At 42.2% G+C, this 11,067-nt stretch overlaps 1 pseudogene across 1 annotated transcript; it reads left to right on the plus strand.

Moving 5' to 3' along the window:
• Nucleotides 1-5,542: 5,542 nt before the first annotated feature.
• Nucleotides 5,543-10,569, plus strand: AT3G33084 (annotated as a pseudogene; the record flags this gene model as incomplete). Its single annotated transcript has 1 exon — nucleotides 5,543-10,569.
• Nucleotides 10,570-11,067: the final 498 nt, after the last annotated feature.

Genomic DNA, 11,067 nt, shown 5'->3' on the forward strand with positions numbered 1-11,067 from the left:
GGTTAAACCATCAAAGCTTTGAGAAGCAAGAAGAAGCTTGGTTAGTGTTTTGGATCAAATATCACTTGATGTCATGTGTATGGTTAAGTATTTGGACTAGATCTTGAAACTTATCCCAAAAGCAAAAGTAGTGTTTCCATGCTAGAAGATACAAAACAAAAGATTCATACGGACTTTGACATCACCATCAAAGCCTTAGGAAGCATGAAGAAGCTTGGTTATTGTTTTGGAGTCAAATATGACTAGATGACATGTGTATGATTGAGTATAAATACTCAAACCGCAATCGGATCTTGAATGCCCAAGTAGTGTTTCCTTGTTAGAAGATACAAATCCAAAGACTCATATGGACTTCGGCTACACCATCAAAACTTTGAGAATCAAGAAGAAGTTCTGTTAGTGTTTTGGAGTCAAATATGACTGGATGTCATGTTTATGATGGCGTGTAAAACTAGAACCACAACGCGATATTAAAAGCCTAAGTAGTGTTTCGATGTTAGAAGATACAAAGCCAATGACTCAAACGAACTTCAGCTAGACCATCAAAGCTTTGAGAAGCAAGAAGAAGCTTAGTTAGTGTTTCTGAGTTAAATATGACTTAATGTAATATGTATAATTGAGAATAAGAACTAGAACCACAACTATATCTTAAAAGCCTGAGTAGTGTTTGCTTATTAGAAGATACAAAGCTAAAGACTCATGTGGACTTTGGTTACACTATTAAAGCTTTGAGAAGCAAGAATAAGCTTGGTTAGTGTTTTGGAGTAAAATATGACTACAGGTCATGTGTATGATTGAGTATAAAAACTCGAACCGCAACCTCATCTTGAAAGCCCAAGTTGTATTTCCTTGTTGGAAGATACAAAGCCATAGAGTCTTACGGACTTCGGCTACACCATAAAGACCTTGAGAAGCATGAATAAGCTTGGTTAGTGTTTTGGAGTCAAATATGACTTGATGTGATGTGTATGATGGAGTATAAGTACAAGAACCACAACCTGATCTTAAAAATCTAAGTAGTGTTTCGTTGTTTGAAGATATAAACCCAAAGACTCATACGGACTTCGACATCACCATCAAAGTTTTAGGAAGCATGAAGAAGCTTGGTTAGTGTTTTGGAGTCAAATATGACTAGATGGCATGTGTATGATTGAATATAAAAACTAAAACCGCAATCGGATCTTGAAAGCCCAAGTAGTGTTTCCTTATTAGAAGATACAAAGCCAAATACTCATACAGACTTCGGCTACACCATCGAGAAGCAAGAAGAAGCTTGATTAGTGTTTTGGAGTCAAATATTAATTGATGTCCTGTGTATGATTGAGTATAAGAACTAGATTGGCAACCGGATCTTGAAAGCCCAAATAGTGTTTCCTTGTTAGAAGATACAAAGCCAATGACTCATACGGACTTCAGCTACACTATCAAAGCTTTCAGAAGCAAGAAGAGGCTTAGTTAGTGTTTTAGAGTCAAATATGACTTGATGTCATGTGTATGATTGCGTATAAGAACTATGATAATAGGTTCTTACTCAATTAATCCTAAAACACTAATCTTGTCGTTGTAGTATTTTAGGTGTCAATCCAAATGGGTGTGATGCAGACATATGAGATATAATCAGAAGTTTCTAAGTCATGCCAAGCACAATTTGGTTGGTTTTCTAACAGTCCTAGTGTTGATGCAGTAAACAGTAAAAAGTCGCAGAAATGACTGATATACTCGATTGCAGGGTCGACTCCCAGAAAGGACCCTGTGATCGAGTACAATAGAATGACAGAGAGTAAAAATGCAGAAATGGACCAGTTTACTCTATCACACAGTCTCACTGTCAGTAGCAGGGTGTGATCGAGTAGGATGGTTGAAAACACGAAAATACTAAAATTCAATAGCAAGTGAATGAAGTAGGTAAGTAAACAAAGAAATCAATTGGATGAGAAACTCATAAGGATGGGGTAATCGAATAGTGTGGTCTCCCTAATCAATTCAGTTGGTTAACAAATCTCAATTAAGCTATCCCTAGACAACAGGTTCAACAACAGATTAATACACTCCCGTGATATAAATTCTCAAGCATAGCTAGACACTGACCTAATTCCCATTAGCGATCTCTAACTAAGCAGGCAATAAGAACCGACTGTTAAAGCCAATAACCGCTCTAAACGGCCAATCCCTTGGGATAGAGACGATTATCACTGGAATTAGTAGATGCAACGTTCTATAAAACGCCTTCTAAGCGCTGGAACGTCTGGGATCGGATTCCAGTTGATCATAAAGGAATAAACAGTAAACACAACTAATCCAGAAGGGATTCAATAAATCTACACTTAACCAACAGATTCGACCAGGGGTTCCACAGCTACCCTATCCCATCCTTAGAAACTCTAATCACTACTCAGACAACATGCTTAAAGACAACAACATAGAAACGATTGAATATTGCATACTAAAAATATTAAAGGGAATGAAACAAAGATGAACAAGCAAATGAAATCAAAATCTGAATAACTTAGAAGAAAAATCGAAATACAAAGTTGCAGGAATGAAAAGTGGCTGCTGAATACTAGTGCAAAATTCGTGTCTCTCAAAGTGTATGTCTCAAGGCGAAACCCTTTGAGACTTATTTATACTAAGATAAGAAAGCGGGTTTCGAGCCCACTTAACGGCCCATGGACGATGTGATCAAGAGTGTCGACTCAAAGTGGGCTTCCTGATGGACTTCGAATGGGCTTCGAATGGGCCTTCTCTTCTCTTCTCTTTCCGTTGCTCAGGTTGTCTGGTTGAGTGCGGATTGATCAAAGGGTCGAGGTGGTGGTTGAGTAGGTTGGTTGACAGAATGGTCTGGGCTGCTTCTTGGCCTCTGTGACCGAGTATGTGTGTTAGCTGTCAGGATGGATTGGTTCTTCTCCTCTGCGATCGAGTAGAATTGGTGGACTGGCAAAGTGGACTGCATGGTCGCCTCTGCGATTGAGTAGAATTTTCAGGATGGACTCCTTCAACTCTGTGATCGAGTAGAACTGCAGTTGGGATTGACTCCTCTCCTCTGCGATCGAGTATAAGTGTCTGGATGGACTGTTGAGCTAACTGCTTCCCTCTCTCCTACTGGTGATTGAGTATGTTGGTGGAAATGTGACTTTCTGTTCTGTTTTTCCTCTTTCTGAGCACCAATAGACGCAAGACTAGTCCTAGACTCGACTAAAGACGCAAAATGTACAAGAATGATGATGAATGCTATGAAAGATGGATGAAACTAGACTCAAAGTGGTGAAAACAGGATGTGTAAAACATGCAAATTATAGACATATCAACTCCCCCAAACTTAGTCTTTGCTTGCCCTCAAGCAAACAAGTAGACATAAGCTGAAGGAGAGGTTTGAAGGTGGGGATCCAGAACCAAATCATCAAATAAATCAGATAAAATCAATGTCCAAAATGACAGTTCTAGGATACGATATGATGGAATTCTACTCAAAAACGTTAGCCATGCCTTATTATAGTTAAATCTCACTCTTATACTCGACCTACACATGATTTCAAATCTACCAATCCCTTTAACATTCATTAGTTTAGGAACGTGAATCAGGCAATGCACCATCAATGAACTCATTTGGCTAAGGTGAAGGTCAGGAGACAAAGATGATCCCTTTCTGGTTGTTCAAGTTTAGTAACAGGGGACTCTCAAAAGAAATGGACTGAGGTTTTGGAGAATGCTAAAGGTAAGAGCCAACCTATGCATACAAAAATAGTATCCCATCTACCCAATAACATAGACAGTGTATACACCAGCAGATGGTACTACCATCAAGCCCAAAATATGATCCTAGTTCTACCCTTTGCACTCAAGGTATTTTTTTTTCTCATTCTTATCTTGGATCAAACCACTCTTTCTTTTCTTTGACTCTTATTCTAAGGAGAAGTTTCTTTTACTTTGATGGATCTAGTGGACTTTTGGTTTTCTTTGACAACTCTGACTCTTGTCCTAACACTTTCTTCCAAGCTCAATCCTGAAACAGGCCTCACAATCGTGATCTTTACTATATTACGGTGAGAAAATTATAGGTTCGGACATTGTTTTCAAATATTTTGCATGTATCAAAGCTCTTATAAACAAGATAGGATATTCCTACATAGCTGGTGGGACCCCAACAAATGGATCATGAAGTCTTCAAAAAAGAATAGATACGATTGCATTGCATGTAGTAACAGATGCGATCATACCAGCACTAATGCACCAGATACCATCAGAAATCCGCAGTTAAGCGTGCTTGGGCGAGAGTAGTACTACGACGTGTGACCTCCAGGAAAGTCCTTGTGTTGCATAACTCTTTTGTTTTCGATTTTTCTCATATTTTTTGTTAAAAATGTATTACTCTATAACTTTTAGACCGTGAGGCCAAACTTGGCATGTGATACCTTTTCGGAAAGCCGAAAGAGTGCTCTCAAACGAATGAGGAATGGGTTGTTTTTCTACTCCAAATTTTGACCTAAATGTACTTTTTATGGCCTTTTCTTGATCTTTGCTATATTACGGGACAAAAATTATATGTTCGGACATTGTTTTTGAATATTTTGCATGTATCAAAGCTCTTATAAACAAGATAGGGTATTCCTACATATCTGGTGGGACCTGATAATATGTTTTTAGTCAATTATTCTAAAACACCAAGCATGTCGTTGTAGTATTTTAGGTGTCAATCCAAATGAGTGTGATGCAAACAGATGAGATGTGATCAGAAGTTACTAAGTCAAGCCAAGCAATAACAGTTTTGGGGTTTCTACAGTCCTAAGTGAACATGCAGAAAACAGAAACAATAACAAAATTACTAAAATCACTCGACCACAACAGGCTGATGCCAGAAGTAGGATGTGGTCGAGTAACAGGTAGGATATGAAACAGATATACTCAACTGCACAGTCTGTTGCCAGACACTGGGTGTGGTCGAGTATACTGGTCGAGTAACAGACAGGAAATGAGACAACTGTACTCGACTGCACAGTCTGTTGCCAGACACTGGGTGTGGTCGAGTAAGTTGGTCGAGTAATTGTAAAAACTAAGAAACAGGCAATGAGAACGATTAAGCGATAACGATAAAACAGAGAAATAGTATAGACGAGAAATTCCTAAGGATGGGGTAATCGAGTAGAGTGGTATCCTGATAGGTTACGGGTGACGTTGGCTGGTGTGAGAAGAAGGGCGAGATCAAATGGAAGGAAAGGCAGAGCTCGTGAGAAGTTCCTGAGGAAGCTTCTATTTAAAAGTGGCTAAGGCACAAAAAGACAGCTCGCCAGCTCGGCACAGAAAGACAGCTCGCCAGCTCGCCAACTGTGTCGTTTTACTTTTGGGTTATCGAAATGCTGCGTTTTGTATTGAGTCTCAGTAGATGCTATTTAAGGAACCTTCCCTTTTAGGGTTTTGTTATCAAAATAAACAATCAACAACATTAATCTTGAAATTCTCTCTCTCATCTACACTCTCCGCCGTTCAAGGTGCATTTCCTATTGTCTTGTTATTTTATCAGTCTTAGTCTTTTTCTTGTCTTCGATAGGGTCAGACCTTATCATTGGTGCTTCTTCATTGGAGAGACCGATGGCTCCACCGTTACCTAAAGCCACCGCATCTGATACCGCCGTCGAGTCACCTGAACTCGGCTCGACAACAACACCACCACCTGAGGAACCTCCGCCAGCTCCACATTTGGACACACGAGTAGACAAAGTGGAGAAAGAGATGACTTATGTCAGAGAGGCTCTAACCCAGATCCTTAGAAATCAGATCTTTGGGGTTACGCGTGAGGGAAGTGCAGCTCCGATAGGGTTCTCCACTCCGACACCGGCACTGCCTTTACAAGCTTCATACCCACAACATCTGGAAGGACCGAATAGAGGAGTCCGTTTTTCTTCTCCAGCTCCGGCGTTACCAGTCTACACCTCTCATCCTCAACACTTGGAGGTACAGAACAGAGAGACTCTGTTTTCCGGCACAAATCAACGGGACACACACCCTCGGCCCTTACTCTTTGACCAGTCGCGATACCAGGCGTCGACTTCAGAGATACCTCGACTTCCAGCTTCACCCTTCGAACCGCGTCGCTTTCACTCGTCACCATTAGAACCACCAGGGTTTCAGCTGAATGCCTCCACGGGTCTTCCATCATCTTCAGGTTTTCCATCTAATCCTTCCACGGGGTTTCAGACTACTCCAACCTTCCAAACACAAACGTTTCCGCCTCAATCTGCGCCACATCAACCTCGGTTTGAAGCAGCCCCGCGTAGGACTGTGGATTATCCGGCTTATGAAGGAGGCAATGCCGACGATTGGTTGTTCCGGCTAGAACAGTGCTTCTTATCCAATCGCACCCTAGAGGAAGAAAAACTGGAAAAGGCTGTGTCTTGTTTAACAGGAGCATCAGTTACATGGTGGCGCTGCTCTAAGGACAGAGAACAAATCTATACCTGGAGGGAATTTCAAGAAAAGTTCATGTTACGTTTTCGACCAAGCAGAGGCAGTTCTGCTGTGGATCATCTCCTCAACGTGAGACAAACAGGAACCGTGGAGGAATACAGAGAACGTTTTGAAGAGCTCACAGTCGACTTACCCCATGTCACATCTGACATATTGGAATCTGCATTCCTCAATGGACTGAGAAGAAGTCTTCGAGACCAGGTAGTTCGCTGTAGGCCAGTGAATCTTGCAGATATTGTTGAGATAGCTAAACTCATTGAGTCACAAGAGCGGAATGCTGTTAGTTACCAAGTGCGAAATCAAGCTAGAACCAACACAGCTCCATTCAACAATCAGGTCTCCACAGGATCTAGAGTGGTAGACCGTGCTCCAACGAGACAACCCTTCATTCCTAGTAGGGATACAACTCGTGCTTCAGGCAGTGGGGAAGCCAGGAACTCAAACCCGTGCCGCTACTGTGGAGATAGATGGTTTCAAGGCCATAAATGCAAACCACAAAAGCTCAAGGGTCTAGCCATAACAGAAGAGGTTGAAGAGGAGAGTCCTCTAATTGAAGAGTTGAATGAACCACTGACAGAAGAAGAAGGGGATCCAGAACCTGCAGAAGGTTTCAAGGTAATGACACTCAGCTCCTTGAATGATGAGTCTCAAGAGCAGTCAATGAAAATGAGGGGATACATTGGCAACACCAAAGTGGTGTTATTGGTTGATTCAGGAGCAACTTGCAACTTCATTAGTGAGGCTTTGGTAAGAGAGAAAGGATGGTTAGTGACTCAAACTCGCAGTTTTGGAGTTAAAGTTGGTGGAGGCAGAATCATCAAAAGTAGTGGGAAGTGTGTCGATATACCACTAGAGGTCCAAGGAATTGAGTTTGTACAAGACTACTACTTATTTGACTTGGGAGATTTGGATTTGGTTCTGGGATTTTCTTGGTTGGCAGGACTAGGAGAAACAAGAGCCAACTGGAGAGATTTGAGGATCAGTTGGCAGATAGGTCGCACATGGGTATCCTTATACGGCGACCCGGATCTATGTAGAGGACAAATTTCGATGAGGTCTATGGAAAGAGTTATCAAATACACTGGAACTGCATATCTCTTGGAACTAGCATCTTTGTTTGAAAGCAAGAAACAGGAAGAGCAAACAGCCTTGCAGCCTGCAATCCAGAGGCTTTTGGATCAGTACCAAGGGGTTTTTCAAACTCCACAGCTATTGCCACCAGTTCGCAACAGAGAACACGCCATTACCTTACAAGAAGGGTCTTCACCAGTCAATATCCGACCATACAGGTATTCTTTTGCTCAAAAGAATGAGATAGAGAAGCTTGTGCGTGAAATGTTGAATGCTCAGATTATAAGACCTAGCGTGAGTCCATATTCAAGTCCAGTTCTCCTAGTGAAAAAGAAAGATGGAGGATGGCGCTTCTGCGTTGATTATCGAGCATTGAATGAAGCTACAATACCCGATAAGTATCCGATTCCTGTTATAGAAGAGCTATTGGATGAACTGAAAGGAGCCACAGTGTTTTCAAAGTTGGATCTTAAATCAGGCTATTTCCAGATAAGGATGAAACTGAGTGATGTGGAGAAGACTGCCTTCAAGACACATGAGGGCCATTATGAATTTCTGGTAATGCCATTTGGCTTGACCAACGCCCCCTCCACCTTTCAAAGCGTCATGAATGACCTATTCAGGCCATACTTGCGAAAGTTCGTCTTGGTTTTCTTCGATGATATACTAGTTTATAGTCCTGATATGAAGACACATTTGAAGCATTTGGAAACCGTCTTACAGCTACTGCATCTTCATCAGTTCTATGCCAATTTTAAAAAGTGCACATTTGGAAGCACTAGGATCTCATATTTGGGACACATTATCTCTGAGCAAGGAGTCGCAACAGATCCAGAAAAGGTGGAAGCAATGCTCCAGTGGCCTTTACCTAAATCTGTGACTGAGTTAAGAGGCTTCCTAGGATTCACTGGCTACTATCGCCGATTTGTCAAGAATTACGGCCAAATCGCCAGACCACTCAGAGATCAGTTAAAAAAGAACAGTTTTGATTGGAATGAGGCAGCTACTTCTGCATTTCAGGCTCTCAAAGCAGCTGTTTCAGCACTACCTGTGCTAGTGTTACCAGATTTCCAGCAGGAGTTTACTGTGGAAACGGATGCATCAGGGATGGGGATTGGAGCAGTACTGTCACAGAATAAGAGGCTTATTGCATTTCTCAGCCAAGCCTTCTCCAGTCAAGGCAGAATAAGGTCAGTTTATGAACGTGAACTGTTAGCCATAGTGAAAGCTGTCACAAAGTGGAAGCATTACCTATCAAGTAAAGAATTCATTATCAAGACAGATCAACGCAGCCTCAGACATTTGTTGGAACAGAAGTCGGTGTCCACAATACAGCAGAGATGGGCGTCTAAGTTGAGTGGACTGAAGTATAGGATCGAATATAAACCAGGAGTTGACAATAAGGTAGCTGATGCACTCTCAAGGAGACCTCCAACTGAGGCTCTCTCACAGCTCACTATAACTGGTCCTCCTACTATCGACTTGACTGCACTAAAGGCAGAAATTCAGCAGGATCATGAGTTGAGCCAGATACTTAAGAACTGGGCACAAGGGGACCACCATGATTCTGACTTCACTGTGGCAGATGGCTTGATTTACAGAAAAGGCTGTTTGGTAATTCCTGTAGGATCTCCCTTCATTCCAAAGATGCTAGAGAAGTTCCACACCAGTCCTATTGGAGGTCATGAAGGTGCCCTTAAGACATTCAAACGACTCACAAGTGAAGTATACTGGAGAGGGTTGCGGAAAGACGTGGTTAACTACATCAAGGGATGCCAAATCTGTCAAGAGAATAAATACTCTACCCTCTCTCCAGCCGGTTTACTATCACCTCTCCCTATTCCACAACAGATTTGGAGTGATGTCAGCTTGGACTTTGTAGAAGGGTTGCCAAGCTCTAACAGGTTTAACTGTATATTGGTAGTGGTGGATAGATTAAGTAAGTATAGTCATTTCATTCCACTTAAACATCCATTCACTGCCAAGACTGTAGTTGAGGCCTTCATAAGAGATGTAGTCAAGCTACATGGCTTCCCAAACACACTGGTTTCGGACAGGGACAGGATTTTCCTGAGCGGATTCTGGTCTGAGTTGTTTAAGCTGCAGGGCACGGGGCTACAGAAGAGTACAGCCTATCACCCACAAACTGATGGGCAGACCGAGGTTGTTAACAGATGTCTTGAGTCTTATTTGCGATGCTTTGCAGGGAGGAGGCCTACATCGTGGTTTCAGTGGTTACCTTGGGCAGAATACTGGTACAACACCTCGTACCATTCAGCCACCAAAACCACTCCCTTTCAAGCAGTCTATGGTAGAGAACCACCAGTTCTGCTCAGGTATGGCGATATTCCAACCAATAATGCGAATGTAGAGGAGTTACTTAAGGATAGGGATGGAATGCTGGTTGAATTAAGAGAGAACTTGGAGATAGCTCAAGCTCAAATGAAAAAGGCTGCTGATAAAAGTCGACGTGATGTAGCGTTTGAAATTGATGAATGGGTTTACTTGAAGCTGCGTCCTTATAGGCAAAGTTCTGTGGCTCATAGGAAGAATGAAAAGCTGTCCCAGCGCTACTTCGGTCCATTTAAAGTGCTGCACCGCATAGGTCAGGTCGCTTACAAGCTCCAACTACCCGAACACAGCACAATTCACCCGGTGTTCCATGTCTCTCAACTGAAAAGGGCTGTACCTCCGTCATTCACCCCGCAGGAACTTCCCAAGATACTATCACCCACACTGGAATGGAACACAGGACCTGAGAAGCTGCTAGATATCCGACAGAGCAACACAAATTCAGGACCAGAGGTGCTGGTACAGTGGTCTGGATTATCAACCTTGGAATCAACTTGGGAGCCGCTCCTCACTTTGGTGCAGCAGTACCCGGACTTCGACCTTGAGGACAAGGTCAGTCTTCTGCGCGGGAGCATTGATAGGTTACAGGTGACGTTGGCTGGTGTGAGAAGAAGGGCGAAATCAAATGGAAGGAAAGGCAGAGCTCGTGAGAAGTTCCTGAGGAAGCTTCTATTTAAAAGTGGCTAAGGCACAGAAAGACAGCTCGCCAGCTCGGCACAGAAAGACAGCTCGCCAACTGTGTCGTTTTACTTTTGGGTTATCGAAATGCTGCGTTTTGTATTGAGTCTCAGTAGATGCTATTTAAGGAACCTTCCCTTTTAGGGTTTTGTTATCAAAATAAACAATCAACAACATTAATCTTGAAATTCTCTCTCTCATCTACACTCTCCGCCGTTCAAGGTGCATTTCCTATTATCTTGTTATTTTATCACTCTTAGTCTTTTTCTTGTCTTCGATAGGGTCAGACCTTATCATATCCTAGCATATTCGAATGGTTAACAAGCGCAATCAAGCTATCCCTAGACAATAGGTTCAACAACAAATCAATTCACTTCTGTGATAGAAATCCTCAAGCAAAGCTAGCCCAGACTAATTCCCATTAACGCAATCTAACTATGCAGGCAATAAGAACAGACTGATAAAGTCAATAAACGCTCTAAACGCCCAATCCCTTGGGATAGAGAC

The sequence above is a fragment of the Arabidopsis thaliana genome, chromosome 3, assembly GCF_000001735.4.
Source record: "Arabidopsis thaliana chromosome 3, partial sequence".
Taxonomy (NCBI): domain Eukaryota; kingdom Viridiplantae; phylum Streptophyta; class Magnoliopsida; order Brassicales; family Brassicaceae; genus Arabidopsis; species Arabidopsis thaliana.